At 46.0% G+C, this 10,472-nt stretch overlaps 1 protein-coding gene across 10 annotated transcripts in view; it reads right to left on the reverse strand.

Annotated features, from left to right (window-relative positions):
• The window catches only part of AGBL5 (AGBL carboxypeptidase 5), a 358,598-nt gene extending 356,009 nt beyond the window's left edge, over positions 1-2,589 (reverse strand). For 3 of the 10 annotated variants that reach the window (XR_011203584.1, XR_011203583.1, XM_069233623.1), the window contains exon 1: positions 2,432-2,587. The gene's annotated coding sequence lies outside the window, so the exon portion shown is untranslated. Of the gene's footprint in view, positions 1-2,263 lie in introns of all 10 variants that reach the window. The other 7 variants (XM_069233618.1, XM_069233620.1, XM_069233616.1 and 4 more) reach the window with 3 other exon arrangements.
• Positions 2,590-10,472: the final 7,883 nt, after the last annotated feature.

The raw sequence follows: 10,472 nt of genomic DNA on the forward strand, positions 1-10,472 counted from the left end.
TATGGAGTGTTGGGGAAAGGTGATCAAATTAAGCTCATTTTCATGCAAGGTCTTAGGAAGGATCAAAGAAACGTTCACGTGGGAGGTGTTTAATACCTATATTGTACTTGGTGATCCTATCAGTGATGGAGGAGTTCTTACCCATACTTTATAATTTCATTCTATTTGTCTTCACTGAGTGAAGTGCGATGTGGTGAACGCTTGGGTGTTCATCCGCACTGTGAAGACACCAATACCATCTTGAAAGTAAGCTTTTATTTAGCTACCTACAGTTACAACCTGTAGGGACCAGGCAGAGATGGAACTGCCCACACAGGTTTAAAAAAAAAAAAAAAAGTGCCTACTCTACTCATTACCCTACAGTGAAATTGCACAAATATCATGGAGATATATAATCAAGACCTAACAGGCGTATAATGGGATTTCAAGCAAGTAAGAAGACAAGAAACTGGTAAGTGTTGCAAGCCATATTATCCATTCTGACACGTACTATTCTGTCCCATCACCTACAGTTTTGTTCGCTACCTGGGTTGATGTGTCCTCCTATAAGTGTGAAAAATTGTAATTAGGAGGTGTCGGTAGACAGAGTAGCAGAACTGTCTACTGTCTCCGGTCTTTGTAGACAATCCCGTTTCAATGTTTCTTGTGATCAAGGTGTAGATAACCTTCTAAATTCAGATGTTTCTTAGTGACTCGTCTTTATCGGGATGGATTATTCCACTGTTTGGCAGCCTGTGCAGAGAAGAAGTGCCAACAACAGTTTTCTTTTAGTATGCGAAAATTATGGAGCGTGGTGCTACCCGAGAAAGTAAGCTTGTAGGTTATATGTACTTGGAGATTACTGCTTAAAGTAAATTCATCTACCAGACATCTGTCAGTAGGCAGGGCATACTGTTTTCGTATTGTCTCCCAACTATGAAAACTAATTATACAGGTGTGTCCTGTTGATTAGGTAGGGATTAGCCAGCACTGTTCTGAATTCCAGATTCTCACGGGTGGTATCTTTGCAGGTATGGAGTTCCATAATTTGGCAGTCTGTACAGAGAAAGTAGTACTGCCAACCGTTTTCTTGTTGTGTGCTGAAATTATTAGATGTGGTGGTGCAAAGAGCTTGCAACTTGGAATTATTTGTCATTTTTGTCCAAAGCAACTCGGGACCCATACTGTTTTTAGAAGATGAGCGATGTTATTGCTTAAATCTTTGGAGGTAATCCAAGGCTTGAAAGCTGATTTAGAAGTGTTGTCAACTTGAATATTCATGGGGAGTTTGGACTCTAAAACAATTCCAAGATTTCGTACGTCAATAGAAATCCTGACAGAGGTAAGGTTAGTCTGGCTAGAATATGGTAACTATTCCATTTATTACAGGTAAGTAAACCTGCATAATAGGGCTATTAGGCATGTAGACCATTCCTAACAAAGTTAAAAAAAAAAGACTACATTTCCTCAAGCACTAGGATGATGCACGGAGTATTCCCTTGGCCAACCAAAAACCAATTACGGGTAAATTCCCAAACTACAAGGAAGCACAGCACACGTACAGGGAAATCTCCCACCAGCAACGCCCCACCCTTCCTCGCCAAGGTCCAAGACACTAGGCACTGTTGTCAGATCATCCAGCAATCCCCTGGAGCCCTGCAGCACAGACGGGCCACGGAGATCTGCCGGACGCCGTGCACAAGGGCTCTCCCCGCCACATCTTCTCTCGATGCCCGACAGAGGACACCGACACCTGCGCCTTACCAGCCCCGTGCACTTCACAGCTCCCCCACACCCTGGAGAAGAAAACACACACCCATCGATAACAACCGAGTCCTGGGGGACAACAATGGTGCATCTATCTGTACACCGAAGATGCGGGGCAGCGCCGCAATCTGGACAGAAAAACATGAGCTAGTAAAAGCGAGAAGACGCACCGCACGCGTCCCAAGGAGCACCCCGAATCAAAACAAAAAGGACAGAGAGCGCCTGCCCCAAGTATTGTAATAGTATTTATATAGTGCTAATTGTTTAGTCCTCATCAATAAACACACTGGCGCTCTCGGTTAGGGTCTCGCTTGCCAAAAATCAAATACATTATTCAACAAACCACGCGTGCTGGTTTTATGCACCGGAGAGAAACGCTGATGAAAAATGTGTTTGTCAATGATTTGCATCCGATTTTTTTTTTAAGGTTTAAACATGTATATTGTGGCTAAAATAACAGCTTGCTATGCACCAGTGAGAGCCGGCAAGCGCGCCTGGGGAGCTGCAGGTCACACACCTGGAGAGGCTGACATTACACGATGCGGGCACACGTCTCACTGCGCGGCACATACATGACACGAAGGGCTCACGTAAGGGTGTCAGGCGTGGGGGGACGGGTAACGCCAATATTCCGTTACGGAAGCTGCCCCTTCACCCTCGCCACCCCCCTCCGGGCCGCCGGTACCTGCGGCGAGCTCTCCCCGGTGATCTCCGCTCTCGGACCCGCCTCCTCGGGAGAAACCTAAACAAACCCACCAAGCCGTCCGCGTCTGCCAGACGACAAGGAGCGGCGCTCCCATTGGCTCAGCGCCGGCCGGCCGCCGCCCCCTCAACAAGACGCGCTGCGATTGGTCGGCGGCCGAAGATCCTTCCAGAGGGCGCTGCGAACAACACACAGAAGGGTTTAAACACGAAGAGGGACTACACAGGACGGATCTCCCCCTTACCACAGCCAAAGCCAGCGCCATCTTTAAAGGGTGTTCCAGGGGTGTTCAGTGTGAGCGTGACTGCTGCAAAGACCACGGGCACTTGGTCTCAAAATAATGACATTATACAATCAATAGGTCACTTGGAGAGGTTAATTGTTTTTCAAGTCCCAAACAATTGATAAATACCAAAATTCACCTTCAAACGGCCTTTACTTGCATAGTGCTCAGCTATGCAAGCACACACGCAGTCACAAATACATACATAGACAAGCCCGTATACCACATGCACACACTCCTATGCACTACACAAACATGCAGGAACACACATACAGAGATCTACACTATCACGCATACATGCACACTGCAGACACCTATATGAAGGTGCATACAAACATACACATAAATGCCTGAAATAGTCTTTTGTGTGGTACAAATAATTCCAAAACATTGTTGTACGAGGCTGGCCTGGCTTATACTGGGTACCTTGTAGTACTTACACCCTGTGCCAGGTCCAGTTATCCCTTATTAGTAGAATAGAGGTGTTTCTAGCAGCAGGCTCATAGAAGGTAGCTATGGCAAAGCAGCTCAGGCTGAACTAGGAGACATGCAAAGCTCCTACTATGCCACTTATATCATATAGCACAATATCATAAGAAAACACAATACTCAGAGTTACTAAAATTAAAGGTACTTTATACTTGTGACAATATGCCAAAAGTATCTCAGAGAATACCCTCACTTAGGAGGTAAGTAATATACACAAGTTATATGTACACAAACCCAAAACAGATAAGTAACAGTAAGAAAAGTAGTGCAAACAATGTAGAATCATAATAGGATGCAATAGGTAAACATAGGTCTAGGGGCGACACAAACCATATACTCCAAAAGTGGAATACGAATCACGAATGGACCCCAGACCTATGGGAGATTGTAGAGGGTCGCTGGGACTGTGAGAAAACAGTAAGGGTGTCCAAAATACCCCACCCCAAGACCCTAGAAAGTAGGAGTAAAGTTACCCTACTACCCCAGAAAGACACAATAGTCATGATAGGGGGATTCTGCAAGAACCACAAGCACCAGCAAAACACTGAAGACGGATTCCTTGGACCTGAGGACATGAAAAGGAAGGGGACCAAGTCCAAGAGTAGCGATAGTGTCCAGGGGGGGCAGGAGCCCAGGAAACCCTGGATTAAGGTGCAAAAGGGCTGCCTCTGGGTGGAAGAAGCTGAAGATTCTGCAACAACGAAAAGGGCTAGGAACTTCTCGAAGATGTCCCACGGCGTGCTGGATGTTGCAGAAGTACCGCAAACAAACCTTGCTAGCTGCAAGGGTCGCAGTAGAGGTTTTTGAGTGCTGCTGGGGACCAGGAAGGACCAGGATGTCGCCCCTTGGGGGAGGAGACAGAGGAGGCGCTCAGCAACTTAGAAAGCCCCCGCAGAAACAGGCAGCACCCGCAGAAGTACCGGAGCAGGCACTTGGAAGTTCTGTGAACTCAGAGTCACAAAAGGAGGGTCCCACAACGTCAGAGTCCAACTCAGAGGGTTGAGCGCTGCAGGACAGAGTGCTGGGGACCCAGGCTAGGCTGTGCACAAAGGAATCCTTGGAGAAGTGCACAGAAGCCGGAGCAGCTGCAAATCACGCAGGACACAGGTTTGCTGTCTGGCGTGGGGAGGCAAGGACTTACCTCCACCAAATTTGGACAGAAGGCCACTGGAATGTGGGAGACACTTGGACCCAGCTCCTGTGTTCCAGGGACCACGCTCGTCAGGATGAGAGGGGATCCAGAGGACCGTTGATGCAGTCTTTTGGTGCCTGCTTTAGCAGGGGCAAGATTCCGTCGACCCACGGGGTGAAGGCAGACAGCCCTCAGAGCATGCACCACCAGGAAACAGTCGAGAAAGCCGGCAGGATGAGGCGCTACAATGTTGCTGGTAGTCGTCTTGTTACTTTGTTGAGGTTTTGCAGGCGTCCTGGAGCAGTCAGTGGTCGATCCTTGGCAGAAGTCGAAGAGGGAAGTGCAGAGGAACTCTGGTGAGCTCTTGCATTCGTTATCTGAGGAATAGCCCAGAGGAGAGACCCCAAATAGCCAGAAAAGGAGGTTTGGCTACCAAGAAAGGAGGTTTGGCTACCAAGAGAGGTAAGAACCTATCATGAGGGGTCTCTGACGTCACCTGCTGGCACTGGCCACTCAGAGCAGTCCGGTGTGCCCCCAACACCTCTGAATCCAAGATGGCAGAGGTCTCGGACACACTGGAGGAGCCCTGGGCACCTCCCCTGGGAGGTACTGGTCAGGGGAGTGGTCACTCCCCTTTCCTTTGTCCAGTTTCGCGCCAGAGCAGGGCTGGGGGATCCCTGAACTGGTGTAGACTGGCTTATGCAGAGATGGGCACCATCTGTGCCCATCAAAGCATTTCCAGAGGCTGGGGGAGGCTACTCCTCCCCAGCCCTTCACACCTATTTCCAAAGGGAGAGGAAATCCTTTGTTCTGCATTCCTGGGCCGGGGCTGCCCAGACCCCAGGAGGGCAGAATCCTGTCTGAGGGGTTGACAGCAGCAGCAGCTGCAGTGGAAACCCCGGAAAGGCAGTTTGGCAGTACCCAGGTTCTGTGCTAGAGACCCGGGGGATCATGGGATTGTCTCCCCAAGACAATTCCATGATCTTAGACATGTTACATGGCCATGTTCGGAGTTACAATTGTGACGCTACACATATGTAGTGACCTATGTGCAGTGCACGTGTGTAATGGTGTCCCCGCACTCACAAAGTTCGGGGAATTTGCCCTGAACGATGTGGGGGCACCTTGGCTAGTGCCAGGGTGCCCACACACTAAGTAACTTGGCACCTAACCTTCACCAAATGGGGGTTAGACATATAGGTGACTTATAAGTTACTGATGTGCAGTGAAAAATGGCTGTGAAATAATGTGGACGTTATTTCACTCAGGCTGCGGTGGCAGGCCTGTGTAAGAATTGTCTGAGCTCCCTATGAGTGGCAAAAGAAATGCTGCAGCCCATAGGGATCTCCTGAACCCCAATACCCTGGGTACCTTAGTACCATATACAAGGGAATTATATGGGTGTACCAGTGTGCCAATGAGAATTGGTCAAATTAGTCACTAGCCTGCAGTGACAATTTTAGAAAGCAGAGAGAGCATAAACACTGAGGTTCTGGTTAGCAGAGCCTCAGTGATACAGTTAGGCACCACACAGGGAACACATACAGGGCATACACTATGAGCACTGCGGTCCTGCCTAGCAGGATCCCAGTGACACAAGGGCAAAAACAAACATACATACAGTGAAAATGGGGGTAACATGCCAGACAAGATGGTACTTTCCTACAATTGCCTTCTAATGAAAGTACTGGCCACATCTTCACACTGTCTCCTGCTTTCACTTGGCACTCACAATGGATATTAATTTCTGGAAACACCCACCAAATTAGTTAGGACAGAGAGATCTGCCCTCCGTGTTAGGGATTAGTTCAGCTTGTTAGCTTAAGAGGCCCCCATACTCTTTGTACCACCTCTGAACTATTTACCTCGCGTGGGCCTTCAGGGAGAAGGCGGTCGACCCATAGTGGGACAACCCGCACACTTTAAGCGCCCTATTTTTGTTGTCCACTTGGTGGGAATGTTACACTGTACTTAATTATGAATTGCCTTATATCATCCAAGTATCTGCTTCCTGCACTTGCACAGACCTCATGATATTATGGTTGTTATACTGGGATGTAATGTCGTGTTGAGCACTACAGTGCTTTTTAAGGAATCATGTTTAGTATGTTCTTTTTTCCCCTTTTAACAAATTGCATTGTATTTATTGAATCTTTTTTGGATGTGTTTTAATTATTGTATGGCTAGCTAACGTATTTGTTCTCATATCCATTTATACACCTACTTTTGAAATGTCATTTATATGTAAGCTTCTCCATGCTTTGGACCATTTCAAATTTGTAAAATTATTGCCTTTGTATATGTTAAGTCAAGCACTGTGATATACTCATAGATCATGTTTGTAACATAGTGATGTTAGGCGCACTAGAGTCCTCGTGGTTCTAGGCGGACTCTGAAAAGGAAGTACGCATTGTGCAGGGAAGGGTTAGGGTGTAGTTAATGGAAAGTATGATGTGTAATGAACAGTTTGTGAGTGTATGCTGAAAAATAAAGTAGGTCCAGTGTGGCGTAATTCATCTGCATGCTCCCGAACGAGTAAGGGATACGTGCCGGAGAAGACAAGACTTCTCTCCCTGAGAGTTTGCAAGGATACAGCAAACTGCTCATGTGTGCCATATGTGCCCAGGATCGATACAGCACGGCCTGTGACTGGCACATGTGGAGTGAAAGCCCTGTCCAGCCTGTACACAGTTGCTATAGAGATAGAAAGCCCATGCAGAGGAGCATATTTAAAATACCTGCCAAAACTGTTGATGAGGTGGTCGACAGAGACACTGTGCCGTGCACCAAATACAGAACGATTGTTCAGACAAAGACAGAAATAATGACCACGTCAGCAAGGTATGAAAACAGAAACTTTGCTTACCATCAAGGGTGGCTGAAGTATACAATGGTTCTTACTACAGCTGCAACCTCATATTGAAGGAGTTGTTGGTGCCACCCTCTGCAGTGACAGCTGTCTGAACAGCATATCCTCTCAATGGCAGCAAAAGGGAGTGCAAAATATAATGCAGCTGTGTTCCTGATGTCACAACTGCCTTTTAATACTTCTAAGAAGCAAAATATTGGTGCCAGGTGGGCTGATGGGATCGACACATTTCGTGACTTCATAGATGCACTAGAAGAAGAAGATGACAAGAAGTTCATCAAATATTTGTTAAAAAACTTATAGGCGATGGAGTGAAAGAAGTGTTAAAGAAAATCTCACAGACTGATGCAAAATTGTACCAAAAGGTAAAACAAGAGTTAGAGGCCAAGTTCAATCCAATGCTGAATGTCGCCTATGAAAGGTATATCTTCAATCAAACACAACAACCAGTTGGTGAAACAATGATTGAGTTTGTTGAAAGGCTTGATGCACTCATTAAACATTGCAACTTCTGCAACTTCACTACAAAGAAGCCACGTGCCTCAGAATTATTGATGGCTGCCTTTCAGATTTGTTTAGAAGACGCTTCTCAGAGAAACCCACAATTTAGAGAAAATGCTGATGGCTGCGAGAGCAGAAGAACAAGCAGATCAACAAGCTGCTGACATGGAAGCAGGAACGGCACACCATGAATCGTCATTGACCGTGAAATGCAAGCATAAGCATAAACAAGATACACCTAAGTGGACATCTTCAAAGAAAATAAAACTATGCTTCCAATGTGGGTTTTTGCTTCCCCCATGAAGGTAAATGTCTAGCAGTAGGACAAGTTTGCAAAGGTCACGGGAAAGAGAACCATTTCATTACTGTGTGTTTGTCAATCAGCACACTCTTCAGCTCTGGCATTCATAAGAACTCACTCCAGACTAAAAGTTACTCTCAGCATTTGTCTTGTGAATTAATCTGACAGGCATCTGTCAGTAATTCTGAGACGTATTAATTCCTCATCATTAAATTAATTGAATTTACATTGTTTGATGAGTGGATCCTGACTCTCAACGCATTTGTCTATTGTTTCGCCAACTCATTCTTGAGTGAAAATGTACCTTTCATAATCTACATTCCGCATTGGATTGAATTTGAGATTCAAGGCTTTAATTTGACGGTATGTAACTTTGTGAGCTTCCTGTATTTTCTTTAGGACTTCTTTCATACCCACAGCAGCAAGATTTTTTAGGTATTTGATAATATTCATATTACCTATTTCTTCTAGTGCATCAATGAAATCATCTAGTGTCTCTATCCAAGCAGTCCATCTATCGTCAATATTCTGCTTTTTTGGTGGTATTGAATGGTGGTGGTGATTTCAGGAAGGCGGCACCGTAATTGTTCCTAGGATTGACTGACAGTGAGAATAGTGTTTTCTCCGATACTGACTCCTGTCCACTAGGACCCACTTCATCTGTGACATTTCTAAGATCCTGAGATGTGCTGGCCTCTGTGTCTTCTTGGACAGACTGCGGAACTGTGACCTCTTTCTAGGTCTCTATTGGAGGACTTCACTTTTACGGAGACCTCTGGAGTTGTTCTGAGCCACCACCCGGCAGTTTTGGTGGTGTACCGCTTTGGGTATTTGACAGCTCAGTAAGCACAACCTCTGTGCTTCTTCTTGGGTCTCTTCGCCAGCTGCAGGGGTCATAGAACTGTTCTTTTCGAGGCTCAAGTAAGTTTTCTTTATCATGAATTATTCTCTAAGCCAGCATTTTTGATCTCAGTGTTATCTTGTAATTACCTTTTGCTATTTGCTGCACCTTCAAAGCCTGGCTGTGTCCACCTTGAGGGATATCACTCTGTATGGTGTATAGCTTTATGTTGCATAGTAGCACGGTAAGTCTCCTTAAGGCCTTGCCAGCAGGTTCTTGGCCAACAATGTGTAAACTTCTCAGTGAAGCTTTCGTTTTTTTCAAGTGTTTCACGTCGGATGAAGTTGTGCTTTGACTCCAAATACACCAAGCGCCGGTTCTGCATGTCGACAGAGGCACACGTGGCCCTCACGAGCAGTTTGCTTATACCACGGCAAACTCGCTGGGAGAGCACTGTCAATCTTTGGGTTACTTATACCCTATATCTTTGCTAGTTGTAGCGTCTTCCCCAGCCTGAATACCCACCAATGACTACGCCACATACTGAGCTGTGTATTACAAGTCTTTATTCGTCTGCATGTAACTGCAAATTCAACAGTCTAAACCCGCATTCACTGAACAATGCTCTAACACTTACATCACAATTCTACAGGGTCCATCAGGAGCCAAAAGGGTTGCTTCATTCATAACTCACACAACATTACATTATGGAGTGCCAGTTAACTGTGCACTGATGATATCTACCAAAAGACGGTGTGCACATGTGGGGTTGGCTACCTGTAAAGAAGATCACAGTTCAAAGAAAGCTCACCAAGCAGAGCGACAAACATCATTTGTACACTGTCCCAAAATCAAGTTGAAAGTGAACGCTCATCCAATAACGTTCATCATAGACAGGGGTGCATTGAATAACATTATGCCAGTAGACAAGTTTAACAGCCTATCCCCTGTGCCTCGCCTCACTACATCAGACACATAGGTGTATACCTGGGCTGGTTCTGAGCCATTACAAAGCCAAGGGTTGTTCTTAGTGACAACGCAACACAAAAAGACATCGGTGTAGGAAAGTACCATCTTGCCTGCCATGTTACCCCCATTTTCACTGTATGTATGTATGTTTTAGCCCCTGTGTCACTGGGATCCTGCTAGGCAGGACCCCAGTACTCATAGTATGTGCCCTGTATGTGTTCCCTGTGTGGTGCCTAACTGTATCACTGATGCTCTGCTAACCAGAACCTCAGTGTTTATGCTCTCCCTGCTTTCTAAATTTGTCACTGCAGGCTAGTGACTAAATTTACCAATTCTCATTGGCACACTGGTACACCCATATAATTCCCTTGTATATGGTACTTATATAGACAGGGTATTGAGGTTCCAGGAGATCCCTATGGGCTGCAGCATTTCCTTTGCCACCCATAGGGAGCTCAGACAATTCTTACACAGGCCTGCCACTGCAGCCTGAGTGAAATAACATCCATGTTTTTTTACAGCCATTTTTCACTATACATAAGTAACTTATAAGTCACCTATATGTCTAACCTTCACCTGGTGAAGGTTGTGTGCCAAGTTACTTAGTGTGTGGGCACCCTGGCACTAGCCAAGGTGCC

This window comes from Pleurodeles waltl, chromosome 5, assembly GCF_031143425.1.
Source record: "Pleurodeles waltl isolate 20211129_DDA chromosome 5, aPleWal1.hap1.20221129, whole genome shotgun sequence".
Lineage (NCBI taxonomy): Eukaryota > Metazoa > Chordata > Amphibia > Caudata > Salamandridae > Pleurodeles > Pleurodeles waltl.